Below are 23705 nucleotides of genomic sequence, written 5' to 3' on the forward strand. Positions count from 1 at the left end.
CTACCTTTGTTGCACATAGCTGCCTGCCTGTCTCTAGTTACCCCACTGGCTGTAGCTGCGTCCCTTCCGACATGGAATAACACCAACTGTAACGATAAACTGAAAATTAACAGTATAAACCTGCATCATTTTGGACTCTGGTATTTGCTGAATCCGGGTGACCTGACAATCGATGGTGGTGCCGCTGGTGATTCTGGCCTTCTTGGAATCTGTTGGGCCTATGTGTTAGCTCACACATCACTTGGGTATCCATGGTAACTACCACAACATGGTCATCTGCAGTTTACATCTAGCCCGTGGCATTGAATGGCATTTTAAAAGTGCTAAGGGTCCTGGTGCAATAATCCTCCCATGAGGATCAGCCTCAACGGCTTTGTAGATTGCACTCATGTCAGCAACTCCATATACATTTTTTTTTCTTCATGCTTCTTTCTTCATCCTTTTTTCTTTCTGTCATTCAGACTTTCATTCATTCGATCTCTCTCACTCACTTGCTTTAACTCATTTGTTCTCACTCACTCACTCACTCAATCACTCACTCACTCATTCACTCTCACTCACTCTCACTCTCTCACTCACTCGCTCACTAAGTCAGTCTCTCTCTCTCTCTCTCTCTTTTTCTTTTTATATATATTTTTTTCCGTCTTCTTCTTCTTCTTCTTCTTCTTCTTCTTCTTCTTCTTCTTCAGACCCTGTCATAGCACTAATGCCTTTCCAATACCACCAGCAGATGGAGACACTCCATTGCAACATTGGTTGTGAGCAGCAGTTTCTAAAAACAAATGCCTCATGGCGGATTTCCCATCCATCAATGGATGGTAAATTTTGTTTTTATCATTCACTGACCACAGAAACCAATGCATGGTCAAGCAACAGCAATGACACACCCTTGTGTATAGGCATGAGACCCTCATGTCATTTAACAGGATTCAGCACCACCCACAAGACAGCTACCTGTCATGTCATGTCAAACCTGCACAGGTGTGCTAGATTATTATTATTTAGTTTTATTTTATTTTTTTACACCAATCAGTGTGCAAACATGGTCATTAAAACGCTAAATGAATAGACGTTCATAAACCAGTCAGTGCAACTCATCATTTTGGTCTCCAATTCTCAAACTCAAATTCTCACCCACGGAGGATTAAATGAGAATCTTTCTTGTTTAACACTGGAATGGGGTGGTGCACTGTTCACTACCCGAAGATACTGCCACATCGGGTCAATGCATAGGGCGACAGAAGCAAGCTTCCAAATCAGCTCCCTTTCTCAAAAATCCATTTAATTTATGGTCCCCAGATAGGGAACGTATGTATCAGTATGTGCTCACAAGTCACCCAAGTGCAAGTATTCACACAAAAAAAAACGTGCCTCAGGATGCGATCTGTCGCAAGATCCTTTCTTTTTTTACACTTGATCTAAGCCAAAAGGCCTAGAGGGGATAACCGGGAAAGGGGTGGACCCAACCATGTCCCCTTCATGAGCACTCACATTACTCATAGGAATGGAAGGAAGGCTGGCAGCCAACCAGCCTCCCATACACTTTCTGGGTGGGTGGCAGTCAGCCACCCATACATACATACAGCACAGGCTAAACCCACATCATCACTTAAAAAAAGGACAGGCGACCATTGCACTCTGATGGAGCATTTAGCAATGCAATCCATAGCCTGGCTTTTGCCTGAACCCCCATCACTCCTCCTCTTGCATATAAGACAATATTTCAGATCTGCATATGAAAACAACACGCCTACCTTTGTTGCACATAGCTGCCTGCCTGTCTCTAGTTACCCCACTGGCTGTAGCTGCGTCCCTTCCGACATGGAATAACACCAACTGTAACGATAAACTGAAAATTAACAGTATAAACCTGCATCATTTTGGACTCTGGTATTTGCTGAATCCGGGTGACCTGACAATCGATGGTGGTGCCGCTGGTGATTCTGGCCTTCTTGGAATCTGTTGGGCCTATGTGTTAGCTCACACATCACTTGGGTATCCATGGTAACTACCACAACATGGTCATCTGCAGTTTACATCTAGCCCGTGGCATTGAATGGCATTTTAAAAGTGCTAAGGGTCCTGGTGCAATAATCCTCCCATGAGGATCAGCCTCAACGGCTTTGTAGATTGCACTCATGTCAGCAACTCCATATACATTTTTTTTTCTTCATGCTTCTTTCTTCATCCTTTTTTCTTTCTGTCATTCAGACTTTCATTCATTCGATCTCTCTCACTCACTTGCTTTAACTCATTTGTTCTCACTCACTCACTCACTCAATCACTCACTCACTCATTCACTCTCACTCACTCTCACTCTCTCACTCACTCGCTCACTAAGTCAGTCTCTCTCTCTCTCTCTCTTTTTCTTTTTATATATATTTTTTTCCGTCTTCTTCTTCTTCTTCTTCTTCTTCTTCTTCTTCTTCTTCAGACCCTGTCATAGCACTAATGCCTTTCCAATACCACCAGCAGATGGAGACACTCCATTGCAACATTGGTTGTGAGCAGCAGTTTCTAAAAACAAATGCCTCATGGCGGATTTCCCATCCATCAATGGATGGTAAATTTTGTTTTTATCATTCACTGACCACAGAAACCAATGCATGGTCAAGCAACAGCAATGACACACCCTTGTGTATAGGCATGAGACCCTCATGTCATTTAACAGGATTCAGCACCACCCACAAGACAGCTACCTGTCATGTCATGTCAAACCTGCACAGGTGTGCTAGATTATTATTATTTAGTTTTATTTTATTTTTTTACACCAATCAGTGTGCAAACATGGTCATTAAAACGCTAAATGAATAGACGTTCATAAACCAGTCAGTGCAACTCATCATTTTGGTCTCCAATTCTCAAACTCAAATTCTCACCCACGGAGGATTAAATGAGAATCTTTCTTGTTTAACACTGGAATGGGGTGGTGCACTGTTCACTACCCGAAGATACTGCCACATCGGGTCAATGCATAGGGCGACAGAAGCAAGCTTCCAAATCAGCTCCCTTTCTCAAAAATCCATTTAATTTATGGTCCCCAGATAGGGAACGTATGTATCAGTATGTGCTCACAAGTCACCCAAGTGCAAGTATTCACACAAAAAAAAACGTGCCTCAGGATGCGATCTGTCGCAAGATCCTTTCTTTTTTTACACTTGATCTAAGCCAAAAGGCCTAGAGGGGATAACCGGGAAAGGGGTGGACCCAACCATGTCCCCTTCATGAGCACTCACATTACTCATAGGAATGGAAGGAAGGCTGGCAGCCAACCAGCCTCCCATACACTTTCTGGGTGGGTGGCAGTCAGCCACCCATACATACATACAGCACAGGCTAAACCCACATCATCACTTAAAAAAAGGACAGGCGACCATTGCACTCTGATGGAGCATTTAGCAATGCAATCCATAGCCTGGCTTTTGCCTGAACCCCCATCACTCCTCCTCTTGCATATAAGACAATATTTCAGATCTGCATATGAAAACAACACGCCTACCTTTGTTGCACATAGCTGCCTGCCTGTCTCTAGTTACCCCACTGGCTGTAGCTGCGTCCCTTCCGACATGGAATAACACCAACTGTAACGATAAACTGAAAATTAACAGTATAAACCTGCATCATTTTGGACTCTGGTATTTGCTGAATCCGGGTGACCTGACAATCGATGGTGGTGCCGCTGGTGATTCTGGCCTTCTTGGAATCTGTTGGGCCTATGTGTTAGCTCACACATCACTTGGGTATCCATGGTAACTACCACAACATGGTCATCTGCAGTTTACATCTAGCCCGTGGCATTGAATGGCATTTTAAAAGTGCTAAGGGTCCTGGTGCAATAATCCTCCCATGAGGATCAGCCTCAACGGCTTTGTAGATTGCACTCATGTCAGCAACTCCATATACATTTTTTTTTCTTCATGCTTCTTTCTTCATCCTTTTTTCTTTCTGTCATTCAGACTTTCATTCATTCGATCTCTCTTACTCACTTGCTTTAACTCATTTGTTCTCACTCACTCACTCACTCACTCACTCAATCACTCACTCACTCATTCACTCTCACTCACTCTCACTCTCTCACTCACTCGCTCACTAAGTCAGTCTCTCTCTCTCTCTCTCTTTTTCTTTTTATATATATTTTTTTCCGTCTTCTTCTTCTTCTTCTTCTTCTTCAGACCCTGTCATAGCACTAATGCCTTTCCAATACCACCAGCAGATGGAGACACTCCATTGCAACATTGGTTGTGAGCAGCAGTTTCTAAAAACAAATGCCTCATGGCGGATTTCCCATCCATCAATGGATGGTAAATTTTGTTTTTATCATTCACTGACCACAGAAACCAATGCATGGTCAAGCAACAGCAATGACACACCCTTGTGTATAGGCATGAGACCCTCATGTCATTTAACAGGATTCAGCACCACCCACAAGACAGCTACCTGTCATGTCATGTCAAACCTGCACAGGTGTGCTAGATTATTATTATTTAGTTTTATTTTATTTTTTTACACCAATCAGTGTGCAAACATGGTCATTAAAACGCTAAATGAATAGACGTTCATAAACCAGTCAGTGCAACTCATCATTTTGGTCTCCAATTCTCAAACTCAAATTCTCACCCACGGAGGATTAAATGAGAATCTTTCTTGTTTAACACTGGAATGGGGTGGTGCACTGTTCACTACCCAAAGATACTGCCACATCGGGTCAATGCATAGGGCGACAGAAGCAAGCTTCCAAATCAGCTCCCTTTCTCAAAAATCCATTTAATTTATGGTCCCCAGATAGGGAACGTATGTATCAGTATGTGCTCACAAGTCACCCAAGTGCAAGTATTCACACAAAAAAAAACGTGCCTCAGGATGCGATCTGTCGCAAGATCCTTTCTTTTTTTACACTTGATCTAAGCCAAAAGGCCTAGAGGGGATAACCGGGAAAGGGGTGGACCCAACCATGTCCCCTTCATGAGCACTCACATTACTCATAGGAATGGAAGGAAGGCTGGCAGCCAACCAGCCTCCCATACACTTTCTGGGTGGGTGGCAGTCAGCCACCCATACATACATACAGCACAGGCTAAACCCACATCATCACTTAAAAAAAGGACAGGCGACCATTGCACTCTGATGGAGCATTTAGCAATGCAATCCATAGCCTGGCTTTTGCCTGAACCCCCATCACTCCTCCTCTTGCATATAAGACAATATTTCAGATCTGCATATGAAAACAACACGCCTACCTTTGTTGCACATAGCTGCCTGCCTGTCTCTAGTTACCCCACTGGCTGTAGCTGCGTCCCTTCCGACATGGAATAACACCAACTGTAACGATAAACTGAAAATTAACAGTATAAACCTGCATCATTTTGGACTCTGGTATTTGCTGAATCCGGGTGACCTGACAATCGATGGTGGTGCCGCTGGTGATTCTGGCCTTCTTGGAATCTGTTGGGCCTATGTGTTAGCTCACACATCACTTGGGTATCCATGGTAACTACCACAACATGGTCATCTGCAGTTTACATCTAGCCCGTGGCATTGAATGGCATTTTAAAAGTGCTAAGGGTCCTGGTGCAATAATCCTCCCATGAGGATCAGCCTCAACGGCTTTGTAGATTGCACTCATGTCAGCAACTCCATATACATTTTTTTTTCTTCATGCTTCTTTCTTCATCCTTTTTTCTTTCTGTCATTCAGACTTTCATTCATTCGATCTCTCTCACTCACTTGCTTTAACTCATTTGTTCTCACTCACTCACTCACTCAATCACTCACTCACTCATTCACTCTCACTCACTCTCACTCTCTCACTCACTCGCTCACTAAGTCAGTCTCTCTCTCTCTCTCTCTTTTTCTTTTTATATATATTTTTTTCCGTCTTCTTCTTCTTCTTCTTCTTCTTCTTCTTCAGACCCTGTCATAGCACTAATGCCTTTCCAATACCACCAGCAGATGGAGACACTCCATTGCAACATTGGTTGTGAGCAGCAGTTTCTAAAAACAAATGCCTCATGGCGGATTTCCCATCCATCAATGGATGGTAAATTTTGTTTTTATCATTCACTGACCACAGAAACCAATGCATGGTCAAGCAACAGCAATGACACACCCTTGTGTATAGGCATGAGACCCTCATGTCATTTAACAGGATTCAGCACCACCCACAAGACAGCTACCTGTCATGTCATGTCAAACCTGCACAGGTGTGCTAGATTATTATTATTTAGTTTTATTTTATTTTTTTACACCAATCAGTGTGCAAACATGGTCATTAAAACGCTAAATGAATAGACGTTCATAAACCAGTCAGTGCAACTCATCATTTTGGTCTCCAATTCTCAAACTCAAATTCTCACCCACGGAGGATTAAATGAGAATCTTTCTTGTTTAACACTGGAATGGGGTGGTGCACTGTTCACTACCCAAAGATACTGCCACATCGGGTCAATGCATAGGGCGACAGAAGCAAGCTTCCAAATCAGCTCCCTTTCTCAAAAATCCATTTAATTTATGGTCCCCAGATAGGGAACGTATGTATCAGTATGTGCTCACAAGTCACCCAAGTGCAAGTATTCACACAAAAAAAAACGTGCCTCAGGATGCGATCTGTCGCAAGATCCTTTCTTTATTTACACTTGATCTAAGCCAAAAGGCCTAGAGGGGATAACCGGGAAAGGGGTGGACCCAACCATGTCCCCTTCATGAGCACTCACATTACTCATAGGAATGGAAGGAAGGCTGGCAGCCAACCAGCCTCCCATACACTTTCTGGGTGGGTGGCAGTCAGCCACCCATACATACATACAGCACAGGCTAAACCCACATCATCACTTAAAAAAAGGACAGGCGACCATTGCACTCTGATGGAGCATTTAGCAATGCAATCCATAGCCTGGCTTTTGCCTGAACCCCCATCACTCCTCCTCTTGCATATAAGACAATATTTCAGATCTGCATATGAAAACAACACGCCTACCTTTGTTGCACATAGCTGCCTGCCTGTCTCTAGTTACCCCACTGGCTGTAGCTGCGTCCCTTCCGACATGGAATAACACCAACTGTAACGATAAACTGAAAATTAACAGTATAAACCTGCATCATTTTGGACTCTGGTATTTGCTGAATCCGGGTGACCTGACAATCGATGGTGGTGCCGCTGGTGATTCTGGCCTTCTTGGAATCTGTTGGGCCTATGTGTTAGCTCACACATCACTTGGGTATCCATGGTAACTACCACAACATGGTCATCTGCAGTTTACATCTAGCCCGTGGCATTGAATGGCATTTTAAAAGTGCTAAGGGTCCTGGTGCAATAATCCTCCCATGAGGATCAGCCTCAACGGCTTTGTAGATTGCACTCATGTCAGCAACTCCATATACATTTTTTTTTCTTCATGCTTCTTTCTTCATCCTTTTTTCTTTCTGTCATTCAGACTTTCATTCATTCGATCTCTCTCACTCACTTGCTTTAACTCATTTGTTCTCACTCACTCACTCACTCAATCACTCACTCACTCATTCACTCTCACTCACTCTCACTCTCTCACTCACTCGCTCACTAAGTCAGTCTCTCTCTCTCTCTCTCTCTTTTTCTTTTTATATATATTTTTTTCCGTCTTCTTCTTCTTCTTCTTCTTCTTCTTCTTCTTCTTCTTCTTCAGACCCTGTCATAGCACTAATGCCTTTCCAATACCACCAGCAGATGGAGACACTCCATTGCAACATTGGTTGTGAGCAGCAGTTTCTAAAAACAAATGCCTCATGGCGGATTTCCCATCCATCAATGGATGGTAAATTTTGTTTTTATCATTCACTGACCACAGAAACCAATGCATGGTCAAGCAACAGCAATGACACACCCTTGTGTATAGGCATGAGACCCTCATGTCATTTAACAGGATTCAGCACCACCCACAAGACAGCTACCTGTCATGTCATGTCAAACCTGCACAGGTGTGCTAGATTATTATTATTTAGTTTTATTTTATTTTTTTACACCAATCAGTGTGCAAACATGGTCATTAAAACGCTAAATGAATAGACGTTCATAAACCAGTCAGTGCAACTCATCATTTTGGTCTCCAATTCTCAAACTCAAATTCTCACCCACGGAGGATTAAATGAGAATCTTTCTTGTTTAACACTGGAATGGGGTGGTGCACTGTTCACTACCCGAAGATACTGCCACATCGGGTCAATGCATAGGGCGACAGAAGCAAGCTTCCAAATCAGCTCCCTTTCTCAAAAATCCATTTAATTTATGGTCCCCAGATAGGGAACGTATGTATCAGTATGTGCTCACAAGTCACCCAAGTGCAAGTATTCACACAAAAAAAAACGTGCCTCAGGATGCGATCTGTCGCAAGATCCTTTCTTTTTTTACACTTGATCTAAGCCAAAAGGCCTAGAGGGGATAACCGGGAAAGGGGTGGACCCAACCATGTCCCCTTCATGAGCACTCACATTACTCATAGGAATGGAAGGAAGGCTGGCAGCCAACCAGCCTCCCATACACTTTCTGGGTGGGTGGCAGTCAGCCACCCATACATACATACAGCACAGGCTAAACCCACATCATCACTTAAAAAAAGGACAGGCGACCATTGCACTCTGATGGAGCATTTAGCAATGCAATCCATAGCCTGGCTTTTGCCTGAACCCCCATCACTCCTCCTCTTGCATATAAGACAATATTTCAGATCTGCATATGAAAACAACACGCCTACCTTTGTTGCACATAGCTGCCTGCCTGTCTCTAGTTACCCCACTGGCTGTAGCTGCGTCCCTTCCGACATGGAATAACACCAACTGTAACGATAAACTGAAAATTAACAGTATAAACCTGCATCATTTTGGACTCTGGTATTTGCTGAATCCGGGTGACCTGACAATCGATGGTGGTGCCGCTGGTGATTCTGGCCTTCTTGGAATCTGTTGGGCCTATGTGTTAGCTCACACATCACTTGGGTATCCATGGTAACTACCACAACATGGTCATCTGCAGTTTACATCTAGCCCGTGGCATTGAATGGCATTTTAAAAGTGCTAAGGGTCCTGGTGCAATAATCCTCCCATGAGGATCAGCCTCAACGGCTTTGTAGATTGCACTCATGTCAGCAACTCCATATACATTTTTTTTTCTTCATGCTTCTTTCTTCATCCTTTTTTCTTTCTGTCATTCAGACTTTCATTCATTCGATCTCTCTCACTCACTTGCTTTAACTCATTTGTTCTCACTCACTCACTCACTCAATCACTCACTCACTCATTCACTCTCACTCACTCTCACTCTCTCACTCACTCGCTCACTAAGTCAGTCTCTCTCTCTCTCTCTCTCTTTTTCTTTTTATATATATTTTTTTCCGTCTTCTTCTTCTTCTTCTTCTTCTTCTTCTTCTTCTTCAGACCCTGTCATAGCACTAATGCCTTTCCAATACCACCAGCAGATGGAGACACTCCATTGCAACATTGGTTGTGAGCAGCAGTTTCTAAAAACAAATGCCTCATGGCGGATTTCCCATCCATCAATGGATGGTAAATTTTGTTTTTATCATTCACTGACCACAGAAACCAATGCATGGTCAAGCAACAGCAATGACACACCCTTGTGTATAGGCATGAGACCCTCATGTCATTTAACAGGATTCAGCACCACCCACAAGACAGCTACCTGTCATGTCATGTCAAACCTGCACAGGTGTGCTAGATTATTATTATTTAGTTTTATTTTATTTTTTTACACCAATCAGTGTGCAAACATGGTCATTAAAACGCTAAATGAATAGACGTTCATAAACCAGTCAGTGCAACTCATCATTTTGGTCTCCAATTCTCAAACTCAAATTCTCACCCACGGAGGATTAAATGAGAATCTTTCTTGTTTAACACTGGAATGGGGTGGTGCACTGTTCACTACCCGAAGATACTGCCACATCGGGTCAATGCATAGGGCGACAGAAGCAAGCTTCCAAATCAGCTCCCTTTCTCAAAAATCCATTTAATTTATGGTCCCCAGATAGGGAACGTATGTATCAGTATGTGCTCACAAGTCACCCAAGTGCAAGTATTCACACAAAAAAAAACGTGCCTCAGGATGCGATCTGTCGCAAGATCCTTTCTTTTTTTACACTTGATCTAAGCCAAAAGGCCTAGAGGGGATAACCGGGAAAGGGGTGGACCCAACCATGTCCCCTTCATGAGCACTCACATTACTCATAGGAATGGAAGGAAGGCTGGCAGCCAACCAGCCTCCCATACACTTTCTGGGTGGGTGGCAGTCAGCCACCCATACATACATACAGCACAGGCTAAACCCACATCATCACTTAAAAAAAGGACAGGCGACCATTGCACTCTGATGGAGCATTTAGCAATGCAATCCATAGCCTGGCTTTTGCCTGAACCCCCATCACTCCTCCTCTTGCATATAAGACAATATTTCAGATCTGCATATGAAAACAACACGCCTACCTTTGTTGCACATAGCTGCCTGCCTGTCTCTAGTTACCCCACTGGCTGTAGCTGCGTCCCTTCCGACATGGAATAACACCAACTGTAACGATAAACTGAAAATTAACAGTATAAACCTGCATCATTTTGGACTCTGGTATTTGCTGAATCCGGGTGACCTGACAATCGATGGTGGTGCCGCTGGTGATTCTGGCCTTCTTGGAATCTGTTGGGCCTATGTGTTAGCTCACACATCACTTGGGTATCCATGGTAACTACCACAACATGGTCATCTGCAGTTTACATCTAGCCCGTGGCATTGAATGGCATTTTAAAAGTGCTAAGGGTCCTGGTGCAATAATCCTCCCATGAGGATCAGCCTCAACGGCTTTGTAGATTGCACTCATGTCAGCAACTCCATATACATTTTTTTTTCTTCATGCTTCTTTCTTCATCCTTTTTTCTTTCTGTCATTCAGACTTTCATTCATTCGATCTCTCTCACTCACTTGCTTTAACTCATTTGTTCTCACTCACTCACTCACTCACTCAATCACTCACTCACTCATTCACTCTCACTCACTCTCACTCTCTCACTCACTCGCTCACTAAGTCAGTCTCTCTCTCTCTCTCTCTTTTTCTTTTTATATATATTTTTTTCCGTCTTCTTCTTCTTCTTCTTCTTCTTCTTCTTCTTCAGACCCTGTCATAGCACTAATGCCTTTCCAATACCACCAGCAGATGGAGACACTCCATTGCAACATTGGTTGTGAGCAGCAGTTTCTAAAAACAAATGCCTCATGGCGGATTTCCCATCCATCAATGGATGGTAAATTTTGTTTTTATCATTCACTGACCACAGAAACCAATGCATGGTCAAGCAACAGCAATGACACACCCTTGTGTATAGGCATGAGACCCTCATGTCATTTAACAGGATTCAGCACCACCCACAAGACAGCTACCTGTCATGTCATGTCAAACCTGCACAGGTGTGCTAGATTATTATTATTTAGTTTTATTTTATTTTTTTACACCAATCAGTGTGCAAACATGGTCATTAAAACGCTAAATGAATAGACGTTCATAAACCAGTCAGTGCAACTCATCATTTTGGTCTCCAATTCTCAAACTCAAATTCTCACCCACGGAGGATTAAATGAGAATCTTTCTTGTTTAACACTGGAATGGGGTGGTGCACTGTTCACTACCCGAAGATACTGCCACATCGGGTCAATGCATAGGGCGACAGAAGCAAGCTTCCAAATCAGCTCCCTTTCTCAAAAATCCATTTAATTTATGGTCCCCAGATAGGGAACGTATGTATCAGTATGTGCTCACAAGTCACCCAAGTGCAAGTATTCACACAAAAAAAAACGTGCCTCAGGATGCGATCTGTCGCAAGATCCTTTCTTTTTTTACACTTGATCTAAGCCAAAAGGCCTAGAGGGGATAACCGGGAAAGGGGTGGACCCAACCATGTCCCCTTCATGAGCACTCACATTACTCATAGGAATGGAAGGAAGGCTGGCAGCCAACCAGCCTCCCATACACTTTCTGGGTGGGTGGCAGTCAGCCACCCATACATACATACAGCACAGGCTAAACCCACATCATCACTTAAAAAAAGGACAGGCGACCATTGCACTCTGATGGAGCATTTAGCAATGCAATCCATAGCCTGGCTTTTGCCTGAACCCCCATCACTCCTCCTCTTGCATATAAGACAATATTTCAGATCTGCATATGAAAACAACACGCCTACCTTTGTTGCACATAGCTGCCTGCCTGTCTCTAGTTACCCCACTGGCTGTAGCTGCGTCCCTTCCGACATGGAATAACACCAACTGTAACGATAAACTGAAAATTAACAGTATAAACCTGCATCATTTTGGACTCTGGTATTTGCTGAATCCGGGTGACCTGACAATCGATGGTGGTGCCGCTGGTGATTCTGGCCTTCTTGGAATCTGTTGGGCCTATGTGTTAGCTCACACATCACTTGGGTATCCATGGTAACTACCACAACATGGTCATCTGCAGTTTACATCTAGCCCGTGGCATTGAATGGCATTTTAAAAGTGCTAAGGGTCCTGGTGCAATAATCCTCCCATGAGGATCAGCCTCAACGGCTTTGTAGATTGCACTCATGTCAGCAACTCCATATACATTTTTTTTTCTTCATGCTTCTTTCTTCATCCTTTTTTCTTTCTGTCATTCAGACTTTCATTCATTCGATCTCTCTCACTCACTTGCTTTAACTCATTTGTTCTCACTCACTCACTCACTCACTCAATCACTCACTCACTCATTCACTCTCACTCACTCTCACTCTCTCACTCACTCGCTCACTAAGTCAGTCTCTCTCTCTCTCTCTCTTTTTCTTTTTATATATATTTTTTTCCGTCTTCTTCTTCTTCTTCTTCAGACCCTGTCATAGCACTAATGCCTTTCCAATACCACCAGCAGATGGAGACACTCCATTGCAACATTGGTTGTGAGCAGCAGTTTCTAAAAACAAATGCCTCATGGCGGATTTCCCATCCATCAATGGATGGTAAATTTTGTTTTTATCATTCACTGACCACAGAAACCAATGCATGGTCAAGCAACAGCAATGACACACCCTTGTGTATAGGCATGAGACCCTCATGTCATTTAACAGGATTCAGCACCACCCACAAGACAGCTACCTGTCATGTCATGTCAAACCTGCACAGGTGTGCTAGATTATTATTATTTAGTTTTATTTTATTTTTTTACACCAATCAGTGTGCAAACATGGTCATTAAAACGCTAAATGAATAGACGTTCATAAACCAGTCAGTGCAACTCATCATTTTGGTCTCCAATTCTCAAACTCAAATTCTCACCCACGGAGGATTAAATGAGAATCTTTCTTGTTTAACACTGGAATGGGGTGGTGCACTGTTCACTACCCGAAGATACTGCCACATCGGGTCAATGCATAGGGCGACAGAAGCAAGCTTCCAAATCAGCTCCCTTTCTCAAAAATCCATTTAATTTATGGTCCCCAGATAGGGAACGTATGTATCAGTATGTGCTCACAAGTCACCCAAGTGCAAGTATTCACACAAAAAAAAACGTGCCTCAGGATGCGATCTGTCGCAAGATCCTTTCTTTTTTTACACTTGATCTAAGCCAAAAGGCCTAGAGGGGATAACCGGGAAAGGGGTGGACCCAACCATGTCCCCTTCATGAGCACTCACATTACTCATAGGAATGGAAGGAAGGCTGGCAGCCAACCAGCCTCCCATACACTTTCTGGGTTGGTGGCAGTCAGCCACCCATACATACATACAGCACAGGCTAAACCCACATCATCACTTAAAAAAAGGACAGGCGACCATTGCACTCTGATGGAGCATTTAGCAATGCAATCCATAGCCTGGCTTTTGCCTGAACCCCCATCACTCCTCCTCTTGCATATAAGACAATATTTCAGATCTGCATATGAAAACAACACGCCTACCTTTGTTGCACATAGCTGCCTGCCTGTCTCTAGTTACCCCACTGGCTGTAGCTGCGTCCCTTCCGACATGGAATAACACCAACTGTAACGATAAACTGAAAATTAACAGTATAAACCTGCATCATTTTGGACTCTGGTATTTGCTGAATCCGGGTGACCTGACAATCGATGGTGGTGCCGCTGGTGATTCTGGCCTTCTTGGAATCTGTTGGGCCTATGTGTTAGCTCACACATCACTTGGGTATCCATGGTAACTACCACAACATGGTCATCTGCAGTTTACATCTAGCCCGTGGCATTGAATGGCATTTTAAAAGTGCTAAGGGTCCTGGTGCAATAATCCTCCCATGAGGATCAGCCTCAACGGCTTTGTAGATTGCACTCATGTCAGCAACTCCATATACATTTTTTTTTCTTCATGCTTCTTTCTTCATCCTTTTTTCTTTCTGTCATTCAGACTTTCATTCATTCGATCTCTCTCACTCACTTGCTTTAACTCATTTGTTCTCACTCACTCACTCACTCACTCAATCACTCACTCACTCATTCACTCTCACTCACTCTCACTCTCTCACTCACTCCTTCACTAAGTCAGTCTCTCTCTCTCTCTCTCTTTTTCTTTTTATATATATTTTTTTCCGTCTTCTTCTTCTTCTTCTTCTTCAGACCCTGTCATAGCACTAATGCCTTTCCAATACCACCAGCAGATGGAGACACTCCATTGCAACATTGGTTGTGAGCAGCAGTTTCTAAAAACAAATGCCTCATGGCGGATTTCCCATCCATCAATGGATGGTAAATTTTGTTTTTATCATTCACTGACCACAGAAACCAATGCATGGTCAAGCAACAGCAATGACACACCCTTGTGTATAGGCATGAGACCCTCATGTCATTTAACAGGATTCAGCACCACCCACAAGACAGCTACCTGTCATGTCATGTCAAACCTGCACAGGTGTGCTAGATTATTATTATTTAGTTTTATTTTATTTTTTTACACCAATCAGTGTGCAAACATGGTCATTAAAACGCTAAATGAATAGACGTTCATAAACCAGTCAGTGCAACTCATCATTTTGGTCTCCAATTCTCAAACTCAAATTCTCACCCACGGAGGATTAAATGAGAATCTTTCTTGTTTAACACTGGAATGGGGTGGTGCACTGTTCACTACCCGAAGATACTGCCACATCGGGTCAATGCATAGGGCGACAGAAGCAAGCTTCCAAATCAGCTCCCTTTCTCAAAAATCCATTTAATTTATGGTCCCCAGATAGGGAACGTATGTATCAGTATGTGCTCACAAGTCACCCAAGTGCAAGTATTCACACAAAAAAAAACGTGCCTCAGGATGCGATCTGTCGCAAGATCCTTTCTTTTTTTACACTTGATCTAAGCCAAAAGGCCTAGAGGGGATAACCGGGAAAGGGGTGGACCCAACCATGTCCCCTTCATGAGCACTCACATTACTCATAGGAATGGAAGGAAGGCTGGCAGCCAACCAGCCTCCCATACACTTTCTGGGTGGGTGGCAGTCAGCCACCCATACATACATACAGCACAGGCTAAACCCACATCATCACTTAAAAAAAGGACAGGCGACCATTGCACTCTGATGGAGCATTTAGCAATGCAATCCATAGCCTGGCTTTTGCCTGAACCCCCATCACTCCTCCTCTTGCATATAAGACAATATTTCAGATCTGCATATGAAAACAACACGCCTACCTTTGTTGCACATAGCTGCCTGCCTGTCTCTAGTTACCCCACTGGCTGTAGCTGCGTCCCTTCCGACATGGAATAACACCAACTGTAACGATAAACTGAAAATTAACAGTATAAACCTGCATCATTTTGGACTCTGGTATTTGCTGAATCCGGGTGACCTGACAATCGATGGTGGTGCCGCTGGTGATTCTGGCCTTCTTGGAATCTGTTGGGCCTATGTGTTAGCTCACACATCACTTGGGTATCCATGGTAACTACCACAACATGGTCATCTGCAGTTTACATCTAGCCCGTGGCATTGAATGGCATTTTAAAAGTGCTAAGGGTCCTGGTGCAATAATCCTCCCATGAGGATCAGCCTCAACGGCTTTGTAGATTGCACTCATGTCAGCAACTCCATATACATTTTTTTTTCTTCATGCTTCTTTCTTCATCCTTTTTTCTTTCTGTCATTCAGACTTTCATTCATTCGATCTCTCTCACTCACTTGCTTTAACTCATTTGTTCTCACTCACTCACTCACTCAATCACTCACTCACTCATTCACTCTCACTCACTCTCACTCTCTCACTCACTCGCTCACTAAGTCAGTCTCTCTCTCTCTCTCTCTTTTTCTTTTTATATATATTTTTTTCCGTCTTCTTCTTCTTCTTCTTCTTCTTCTTCTTCTTCAGACCCTGTCATAGCACTAATGCCTTTCCAATACCACCAGCAGATGGAGACACTCCATTGCAACATTGGTTGTGAGCAGCAGTTTCTAAAAACAAATGCCTCATGGCGGATTTCCCATCCATCAATGGATGGTAAATTTTGTTTTTATCATTCACTGACCACAGAAACCAATGCATGGTCAAGCAACAGCAATGACACACCCTTGTGTATAGGCATGAGACCCTCATGTCATTTAACAGGATTCAGCACCACCCACAAGACAGCTACCTGTCATGTCATGTCAAACCTGCACAGGTGTGCTAGATTATTATTATTTAGTTTTATTTTATTTTTTTACACCAATCAGTGTGCAAACATGGTCATTAAAACGCTAAATGAATAGACGTTCATAAACCAGTCAGTGCAACTCATCATTTTGGTCTCCAATTCTCAAACTCAAATTCTCACCCACGGAGGATTAAATGAGAATCTTTCTTGTTTAACACTGGAATGGGGTGGTGCACTGTTCACTACCCGAAGATACTGCCACATCGGGTCAATGCATAGGGCGACAGAAGCAAGCTTCCAAATCAGCTCCCTTTCTCAAAAATCCATTTAATTTATGGTCCCCAGATAGGGAACGTATGTATCAGTATGTGCTCACAAGTCACCCAAGTGCAAGTATTCACACAAAAAAAAACGTGCCTCAGGATGCGATCTGTCGCAAGATCCTTTCTTTTTTTACACTTGATCTAAGCCAAAAGGCCTAGAGGGGATAACCGGGAAAGGGGTGGACCCAACCATGTCCCCTTCATGAGCACTCACATTACTCATAGGAATGGAAGGAAGGCTGGCAGCCAACCAGCCTCCCATACACTTTCTGGGTGGGTGGCAGTCAGCCACCCATACATACATACAGCACAGGCTAAACCCACATCATCACTTAAAAAAAGGACAGGCGACCATTGCACTCTGATGGAGCATTTAGCAATGCAATCCATAGCCTGGCTTTTGCCTGAACCCCCATCACTCCTCCTCTTGCATATAAGACAATATTTCAGATCTGCATATGAAAACAACACGCCTACCTTTGTTGCACATAGCTGCCTGCCTGTCTCTAGTTACCCCACTGGCTGTAGCTGCGTCCCTTCCGACATGGAATAACACCAACTGTAACGATAAACTGAAAATTAACAGTATAAACCTGCATCATTTTGGACTCTGGTATTTGCTGAATCCGGGTGACCTGACAATCGATGGTGGTGCCGCTGGTGATTCTGGCCTTCTTGGAATCTGTTGGGCCTATGTGTTAGCTCACACATCACTTGGGTATCCATGGTAACTACCACAACATGGTCATCTGCAGTTTACATCTAGCCCGTGGCATTGAATGGCATTTTAAAAGTGCTAAGGGTCCTGGTGCAATAATCCTCCCATGAGGATCAGCCTCAACGGCTTTGTAGATTGCACTCATGTCAGCAACTCCATATACATTTTTTTTTCTTCATGCTTCTTTCTTCATCCTTTTTTCTTTCTGTCATTCAGACTTTCATTCATTCGATCTCTCTCACTCACTTGCTTTAACTCATTTGTTCTCACTCACTCACTCACTCACTCACTCAATCACTCACTCACTCATTCACTCTCACTCACTCTCACTCTCTCACTCACTCGCTCACTAAGTCAGTCTCTCTCTCTCTCTCTCTTTTTCTTTTTATATATATTTTTTTCCGTCTTCTTCTTCTTCTTCTTCTTCTTCTTCTTCAGACCCTGTCATAGCACTAATGCCTTTCCAATACCACCAGCAGATGGAGACACTCCATTGCAACATTGGTTGTGAGCAGCAGTTTCTAAAAACAAATGCCTCATGGCGGATTTCCCATCCATCAATGGATGGTAAATTTTGTTTTTATCATTCACTGACCACAGAAACCAATGCATGGTCAAGCAACAGCAATGACACACCCTTGTGTATAGGCATGAGACCCTCATGTCATTTAACAGGATTCAGCACCACCCACAAGACAGCTACCTGTCATGTCATGTCAAACCTGCACAGGTGTGCTAGATTATTATTATTTAGTTTTATTTTATTTTTTTACACCAATCAGTGTGCAAACATGGTCATTAAAACGCTAAATGAATAGACGTTCATAAACCAGTCAGTGCAACTCATCATTTTGGTCTCCAATTCTCAAACTCAAATTCTCACCCACGGAGGATTAAATGAGAATCTTTCTTGTTTAACACTGGAATGGGGTGGTGCACTGTTCACTACCCGAAGATACTGCCACATCGGGTCAATGCATAGGGCGACAGAAGCAAGCTTCCAAATCAGCTCCCTTTCTCAAAAATCCATTTAATTTATGGTCCCCAGATAGGGAACGTATGTATCAGTATGTGCTCACAAGTCACCCAAGTGCAAGTATTCACACAAAAAAAAACGTGCCTCAGGATGCGATCTGTCGCAAGATCCTTTCTTTTTTTACACTTGATCTAAGCCAAAAGGCCTAGAGGGGATAACCGGGAAAGGGGTGGACCCAACCATGTCCCCTTCATGAGCACTCACATTACTCATAGGAATGGAAGGAAGGCTGGCAGCCAACCAGCCTCCCATACACTTTCTGGGTGGGTGGCAGTCAGCCACCCATACATACATACAGCACAGGCTAAACCCACATCATCACTTAAAAAAAGGACAGGCGACCATTGCACTCTGATGGAGCATTTAGCAATGCAATCCATAGCCTGGCTTTTGCCTGAACCCCCATCACTCCTCCTCTTGCATATAAGACAATATTTCAGATCTGCATATGAAAACAACACGCCTACCTTTGTTGCACATAGCTGCCTGCCTGTCTCTAGTTACCCCACTGGCTGTAGCTGCGTCCCTTCCGACATGGAATAACACCAACTGTAACGATAAACTGAAAATTAACAGTATAAACCTGCATCATTTTGGACTCTGGTATTTGCTGAATCCGGGTGACCTGACAATCGATGGTGGTGCCGCTGGTGATTCTGGCCTTCTTGGAATCTGTTGGGCCTATGTGTTAGCTCACACATCACTTGGGTATCCATGGTAACTACCACAACATGGTCATCTGCAGTTTACATCTAGCCCGTGGCATTGAATGGCATTTTAAAAGTGCTAAGGGTCCTGGTGCAATAATCCTCCCATGAGGATCAGCCTCAACGGCTTTGTAGATTGCACTCATGTCAGCAACTCCATATACATTTTTTTTTCTTCATGCTTCTTTCTTCATCCTTTTTTCTTTCTGTCATTCAGACTTTCATTCATTCGATCTCTCTCACTCACTTGCTTTAACTCATTTGTTCTCACTCACTCACTCACTCACTCAATCACTCACTCACTCATTCACTCTCACTCACTCTCACTCTCTCACTCACTCGCTCACTAAGTCAGTCTCTCTCTCTCTCTCTCTTTTTCTTTTTATATATATTTTTTTCCGTCTTCTTCTTCTTCTTCTTCTTCTTCTTCTTCAGACCCTGTCATAGCACTAATGCCTTTCCAATACCACCAGCAGATGGAGACACTCCATTGCAACATTGGTTGTGAGCAGCAGTTTCTAAAAACAAATGCCTCATGGCGGATTTCCCATCCATCAATGGATGGTAAATTTTGTTTTTATCATTCACTGACCACAGAAACCAATGCATGGTCAAGCAACAGCAATGACACACCCTTGTGTATAGGCATGAGACCCTCATGTCATTTAACAGGATTCAGCACCACCCACAAGACAGCTACCTGTCATGTCATGTCAAACCTGCACAGGTGTGCTAGATTATTATTATTTAGTTTTATTTTATTTTTTTACACCAATCAGTGTGCAAACATGGTCATTAAAACGCTAAATGAATAGACGTTCATAAACCAGTCAGTGCAACTCATCATTTTGGTCTCCAATTCTCAAACTCAAATTCTCACCCACGGAGGATTAAATGAGAATCTTTCTTGTTTAACACTGGAATGGGGTGGTGCACTGTTCACTACCCGAAGATACTGCCACATCGGGTCAATGCATAGGGCGACAGAAGCAAGCTTCCAAATCAGCTCCCTTTCTCAAAAATCCATTTAATTTATGGTCCCCAGATAGGGAACGTATGTATCAGTATGTGCTCACAAGTCACCCAAGTGCAAGTATTCACACAAAAAAAAACGTGCCTCAGGATGCGATCTGTCGCAAGATCCTTTCTTTTTTTACACTTGATCTAAGCCAAAAGGCCTAGAGGGGATAACCGGGAAAGGGGTGGACCCAACCATGTCCCCTTCATGAGCACTCACATTACTCATAGGAATGGAAGGAAGGCTGGCAGCCAACCAGCCTCCCATACACTTTCTGGGTGGGTGGCAGTCAGCCACCCATACATACATACAGCACAGGCTAAACCCACATCATCACTTAAAAAAAGGACAGGCGACCATTGCACTCTGATGGAGCATTTAGCAATGCAATCCATAGCCTGGCTTTTGCCTGAACCCCCATCACTCCTCCTCTTGCATATAAGACAATATTTCAGATCTGCATATGAAAACAACACGCCTACCTTTGTTGCACATAGCTGCCTGCCTGTCTCTAGTTACCCCACTGGCTGTAGCTGCGTCCCTTCCGACATGGAATAACACCAACTGTAACGATAAACTGAAAATTAACAGTATAAACCTGCATCATTTTGGACTCTGGTATTTGCTGAATCCGGGTGACCTGACAATCGATGGTGGTGCCGCTGGTGATTCTGGCCTTCTTGGAATCTGTTGGGCCTATGTGTTAGCTCACACATCACTTGGGTATCCATGGTAACTACCACAACATGGTCATCTGCAGTTTACATCTAGCCCGTGGCATTGAATGGCATTTTAAAAGTGCTAAGGGTCCTGGTGCAATAATCCTCCCATGAGGATCAGCCTCAACGGCTTTGTAGATTGCACTCATGTCAGCAACTCCATATACATTTTTTTTTCTTCATGCTTCTTTCTTCATCCTTTTTTCTTTCTGTCATTCAGACTTTCATTCATTCGATCTCTCTCACTCACTTGCTTTAACTCATTTGTTCTCACTCACTCACTCACTCACTCAATCACTCACTCACTCATTCACTCTCACTCACTCTCACTCTCTCACTCACTCGCTCACTAAGTCAGTCTCTCTCTCTCTCTCTCTTTTTCTTTTTATATATATTTTTTTCCGTCTTCTTCTTCTTCTTCTTCTTCTTCTTCTTCTTCAGACCCTGTCATAGCACTAATGCCTTTCCAATACCACCAGCAGATGGAGACACTCCATTGCAACATTGGTTGTGAGCAGCAGTTTCTAAAAACAAATGCCTCATGGCGGATTTCCCATCCATCAATGGATGGTAAATTTTGTTTTTATCATTCACTGACCACAGAAACCAATGCATGGTCAAGCAACAGCAATGACACACCCTTGTGTATAGGCATGAGACCCTCATGTCATTTAACAGGATTCAGCACCACCCACAAGACAGCTACCTGTCATGTCATGTCAAACCTGCACAGGTGTGCTAGATTATTATTATTTAGTTTTATTTTATTTTTTTACACCAATCAGTGTGCAAACATGGTCATTAAAACGCTAAATGAATAGACGTTCATAAACCAGTCAGTGCAACTCATCATTTTGGTCTCCAATTCTCAAACTCAAATTCTCACCCACGGAGGATTAAATGAGAATCTTTCTTGTTTAACACTGGAATGGGGTGGTGCACTGTTCACTACCCGAAGATACTGCCACATCGGGTCAATGCATAGGGCGACAGAAGCAAGCTTCCAAATCAGCTCCCTTTCTCAAAAATCCATTTAATTTATGGTCCCCAGATAGGGAACGTATGTATCAGTATGTGCTCACAAGTCACCCAAGTGCAAGTATTCACACAAAAAAAAACGTGCCTCAGGATGCGATCTGTCGCAAGATCCTTTCTTTTTTTACACTTGATCTAAGCCAAAAGGCCTAGAGGGGATAACCGGGAAAGGGGTGGACCCAACCATGTCCCCTTCATGAGCACTCACATTACTCATAGGAATGGAAGGAAGGCTGGCAGCCAACCAGCCTCCCATACACTTTCTGGGTGGGTGGCAGTCAGCCACCCATACATACATACAGCACAGGCTAAACCCACATCATCACTTAAAAAAAGGACAGGCGACCATTGCACTCTGATGGAGCATTTAGCAATGCAATCCATAGCCTGGCTTTTGCCTGAACCCCCATCACTCCTCCTCTTGCATATAAGACAATATTTCAGATCTGCATATGAAAACAACACGCCTACCTTTGTTGCACATAGCTGCCTGCCTGTCTCTAGTTACCCCACTGGCTGTAGCTGCGTCCCTTCCGACATGGAATAACACCAACTGTAACGATAAACTGAAAATTAACAGTATAAACCTGCATCATTTTGGACTCTGGTATTTGCTGAATCCGGGTGACCTGACAATCGATGGTGGTGCCGCTGGTGATTCTGGCCTTCTTGGAATCTGTTGGGCCTATGTGTTAGCTCACACATCACTTGGGTATCCATGGTAACTACCACAACATGGTCATCTGCAGTTTACATCTAGCCCGTGGCATTGAATGGCATTTTAAAAGTGCTAAGGGTCCTGGTGCAATAATCCTCCCATGAGGATCAGCCTCAACGGCTTTGTAGATTGCACTCATGTCAGCAACTCCATATACATTTTTTTTTCTTCATGCTTCTTTCTTCATCCTTTTTTCTTTCTGTCATTCAGACTTTCATTCATTCGATCTCTCTCACTCACTTGCTTTAACTCATTTGTTCTCACTCACTCACTCACTCACTCACTCAATCACTCACTCACTCATTCACTCTCACTCACTCTCACTCTCTCACTCACTCGCTCACTAAGTCAGTCTCTCTCTCTCTCTCTCTCTTTTTCTTTTTATATATATTTTTTTCCGTCTTCTTCTTCTTCTTCTTCTTCTTCAGACCCTGTCATAGCACTAATGCCTTTCCAATACCACCAGCAGATGGAGACACTCCATTGCAACATTGGTTGTGAGCAGCAGTTTCTAAAAACAAATGCCTCATGGCGGATTTCCCATCCATCAATGGATGGTAAATTTTGTTTTTATCATTCACTGACCACAGAAACCAATGCATGGTCAAGCAACAGCAATGACACACCCTTGTGTATAGGCATGAGACCCTCATGTCATTTAACAGGATTCAGCACCACCCACAAGACAGCTACCTGTCATGTCATGTCAAACCTGCACAGGTGTGCTAGATTATTATTATTTAGTTTTATTTTATTTTTTTACACCAATCAGTGTGCAAACATGGTCATTAAAACGCTAAATGAATAGACGTTCATAAACCAG

The 23705-nt window shown here is 43.3% G+C and overlaps 13 pseudogenes; all 13 read right to left on the minus strand.

Annotated features, from left to right (window-relative positions):
* Window positions 1-1179: 1179 nt before the first annotated feature.
* LOC130332803 (U2 spliceosomal RNA) lies at window positions 1180-1443 on the minus strand (annotated as a pseudogene).
* Window positions 1444-2924: 1481 nt separating this feature from the next.
* Window positions 2925-3188, minus strand: LOC130332804 (U2 spliceosomal RNA; annotated as a pseudogene).
* Window positions 3189-4662: 1474 nt separating this feature from the next.
* On the minus strand, window positions 4663-4926 carry LOC130332929 (U2 spliceosomal RNA; annotated as a pseudogene).
* A 1472-nt stretch (window positions 4927-6398) lies between these two features.
* On the minus strand, window positions 6399-6662 carry LOC130332926 (U2 spliceosomal RNA; annotated as a pseudogene).
* A 1486-nt stretch (window positions 6663-8148) lies between these two features.
* On the minus strand, window positions 8149-8412 carry LOC130332805 (U2 spliceosomal RNA; annotated as a pseudogene).
* Window positions 8413-9892: 1480 nt separating this feature from the next.
* Window positions 9893-10156, minus strand: LOC130332806 (U2 spliceosomal RNA; annotated as a pseudogene).
* Window positions 10157-11635: 1479 nt separating this feature from the next.
* LOC130332807 (U2 spliceosomal RNA) lies at window positions 11636-11899 on the minus strand (annotated as a pseudogene).
* Window positions 11900-13363: 1464 nt separating this feature from the next.
* Window positions 13364-13627, minus strand: LOC130332809 (U2 spliceosomal RNA; annotated as a pseudogene).
* Window positions 13628-15094: 1467 nt separating this feature from the next.
* Window positions 15095-15358, minus strand: LOC130332810 (U2 spliceosomal RNA; annotated as a pseudogene).
* A 1475-nt stretch (window positions 15359-16833) lies between these two features.
* Window positions 16834-17097, minus strand: LOC130332811 (U2 spliceosomal RNA; annotated as a pseudogene).
* Window positions 17098-18577: 1480 nt separating this feature from the next.
* LOC130332813 (U2 spliceosomal RNA) lies at window positions 18578-18841 on the minus strand (annotated as a pseudogene).
* A 1476-nt stretch (window positions 18842-20317) lies between these two features.
* On the minus strand, window positions 20318-20581 carry LOC130332814 (U2 spliceosomal RNA; annotated as a pseudogene).
* A 1479-nt stretch (window positions 20582-22060) lies between these two features.
* On the minus strand, window positions 22061-22324 carry LOC130332815 (U2 spliceosomal RNA; annotated as a pseudogene).
* Window positions 22325-23705: the final 1381 nt, after the last annotated feature.

The sequence above is a fragment of the Hyla sarda genome, unplaced genomic scaffold (genome assembly GCF_029499605.1).
Source record: "Hyla sarda isolate aHylSar1 unplaced genomic scaffold, aHylSar1.hap1 scaffold_391, whole genome shotgun sequence".
In the NCBI taxonomy this organism is placed as follows: Eukaryota; Metazoa; Chordata; class Amphibia; order Anura; family Hylidae; genus Hyla; species Hyla sarda.